The sequence below is a fragment of the Fukomys damarensis genome, unplaced genomic scaffold, assembly GCF_012274545.1.
Source record: "Fukomys damarensis isolate Sample0158 unplaced genomic scaffold, DMR_v1.0_HiC HiC_scaffold_27, whole genome shotgun sequence".
Taxonomy (NCBI): Eukaryota; Metazoa; Chordata; class Mammalia; order Rodentia; family Bathyergidae; genus Fukomys; species Fukomys damarensis.
In genome coordinates this window covers 21,128,094-21,130,664 of record NW_022900939.1, presented here as the reverse complement: position 1 = coordinate 21,130,664, position 2,571 = coordinate 21,128,094, and the positions used below count along the sequence as shown (strand labels likewise).

The 2,571-nt window shown below is 46.2% G+C and overlaps 1 protein-coding gene across 5 annotated transcripts in view; it reads right to left on the bottom strand.

Annotated features, from left to right (window-relative positions):
• The window catches only part of Chka (choline kinase alpha), a 65,147-nt gene extending 62,582 nt beyond the window's left edge, over positions 1–2,565 (bottom strand). For 3 of the 5 annotated variants that reach the window (XM_033756633.1, XM_010636163.3, XM_033756632.1), the window contains exon 1: positions 2,447–2,565. The gene's annotated coding sequence lies outside the window, so the exon portion shown is untranslated. The remainder of the gene's footprint in view (positions 1–2,446) is intronic. The other 2 variants (XM_033756623.1, XM_033756622.1) reach the window with 2 other exon arrangements.
• Between the last annotated feature and the right edge of the window lie 6 nt (positions 2,566–2,571).

Sequence of the window (2,571 nt, the reverse complement as noted above, 5' to 3'; positions counted from 1 at the left end):
AAAAAAAAAAAAAAAAAAAAAAAGAATTCTGGTTCTGAGTTAGGCCTTGAAGGCGAATATTGAAAGCAGACACCAGAGGGAAAGGCTGCCAAGCAGAGGGTAGGCACAAGGAAAGGCCTGGGAACTGAAAACACAGGGCTCATTCAGAAAACTCGAGGTCCAGAGGAACTAGCTCCACATTAAGTCCTTGAGGTTTAGGGGAAGGGGTTATTTTAAAGCAGTAACAACAACAGAGAATCCCTCAAAAGGCAGGCACAGGCCCAAATTTAGACCCTGCAAACAAGTTTGAATTTTCTTCCCTAGAGAAAGCCGCAGACATAATGAATGATATTTGAGAAATACCTGGCAATAGGATACAGAATGAAGAGGAGAAATACATGAAACTCAAAGGCCCACAGGCACCTGCTGTTACAGTGTCTGAGCAAGAACGACAGGCAGTTGGCACCTTCGCCAGACCTCAGTTACCATGGTATGGGAGGGGTACCTGAGAGACTAGTGTCAGAAATGGTCCTGCAATGTGGGCCAACCTGCAGTTACTACAGAGAGAAAAAGCAGGAGCAACATCTTGTGGAGTGGGAGGAGCAGGTTTAAATTTGAGAAAAGTTGAATAGACTAAGTCAAGGTCTATGAAAAGCTGCAGCTGAAAACTTAAAGATCAAGAACAGCGGGAAGGGTCAGTACATATAGGTGACAGCTAGAGCCACAGTGCTTGCAACTGCCCACCAAGTACCACTGAATTTCAACCAAGTGCATTTCCTCCCACCCTCAACTGTCATTAAATTTTTTTTTTTTTAATGCTGGGAATCAAACCCTGGACATGCTAAGGATGTGTTCTACCATGAATACCCCAGCCTTAACTTTTTTAAAGCTATGCACCACTTATACTCCCACTTCCTAAATCATTTTTTCTCCCTATTCAATTTAGTTCATAACCAGTCTCAGAGACCGTGTATATCTTATTTTTAAAAGTTTTCTGATCCAAAAGAAAAACTCTGTCTTCCAGGACTATTAACTCCATTGGAGGGAAAAATCCTCAACACTGTTTTAGTGACTGGCTGAGCAAAACAGAAAGGCTTAACTGATGAGGGCCACTCCCTGAAAAAAGACAGGTTTTAAGGGGGGGTCTCTAGGTGTGCCCCCAATATTTTCACAGGGGAGCGTGTTGGTGTGAGACACTGCAGTTCAAGCTCTGCCCACAAACATCAGCCAAGTATTCTCTAGGTTTCCTACTTTACAGACTGATGTGTCCATGGCCTACAATGGTGTACACCACTGTTCTTGCTGAGGACTGTCAGCTCTAGCTGGATTTAAATTAAAGCAAGTTTTAATCGTTTTAAATACCATTAGGAAATTCAAGAATGATATAAACACCTTTGTTCTTCTTTTCTCGGCTTACTCCCAACTGCCTTTTAACCCTGCTCATACATCTATCAGAGGGACCTGGAAAAGACTGTGGGCACAGGGGAAGGAAGGGAGGGAGGGAGGGAGGGAGACCGATGGATGGACCGAGGCAGGGAGGGAGAGAGGGAGGGAGGGAATCAAATGACTAAAATGAGACTTGGAGATTGGTGGCAACCTGCCAGTTCGCACACAACCTGATCAACCAAACAAAAGACAACTAGGACAAAAAGAACACACAGGTTAGTCAGGTGGGATAGCACACACCTACTGTCCCAGCACTTGGGAGGCTGAGGCAGGAGGCCCACAGCGAGTTCAAGGCCAGCCCTGCCTACATAGTGAGTTCACCGCCAGTCTGAGCCAAATGGCAAGACTTTGTCTCAAAAACAAAACAAAACAAAATAATTTTTAAGGTGCAAAGAGGACTCACACTAAAAGCTAAATGCTTACCAACTGGGAGTACAATGACTGCAGATGTCAAAGGGTCATTTCTGTTGCCTGAATATACAGACACATACTTTTGTGATTTAAACTTAAAATAAAATATTTTTAACCTTAAAAATGAGGCTTTCTATCTCACTCTTTCTGGAGCCATGCCTCCCAACTTTGGCTAGGAACACAGCTATCTGATGTCTCAAAAGCCACATGGCATGAGCGAATGTTATCAATTATTACCAATAATTCAGAATTGGGGGGAAAGGGGGCGGGTCAAATATTGAACTAGAGGAATTACAAACTACCAAATGACTTTTTAAAAAATCCAGCCATAACCTCTCTTCCTCATTCGAAAAGGGGCTTTCTAGACACATTCTGAGCTTCAGTTCGAAATATACTTTGTGACTGAAGGGTATTGTTCTCCCAGAAGGGACCCATTTTCTCGTGAAAGCGACTTGTTTTCGACAGCCTGCCTCTGGGCGGCCGCGGGGCGCATTTGCAGGGTTCGGCCTGGATGGCTCCGGAACCCGGGGAACACGGCTTTAGGGGGCCCTGGTCCGCCATCCGGCGCGTCACCTGACCCGCCCACCCCTCGCACGGCGTGGCCACTGACCTGATGACACTAATGTGGAACTGATCCTCCCGAAGGCCCCTCCAGGCGCCAGGCAAGAACTCCTTGCACCACAGATAGGCCTTGCGCCGCGTCCGGGGCTCGGGCTGCTCGTCGGCCGCCGGCGG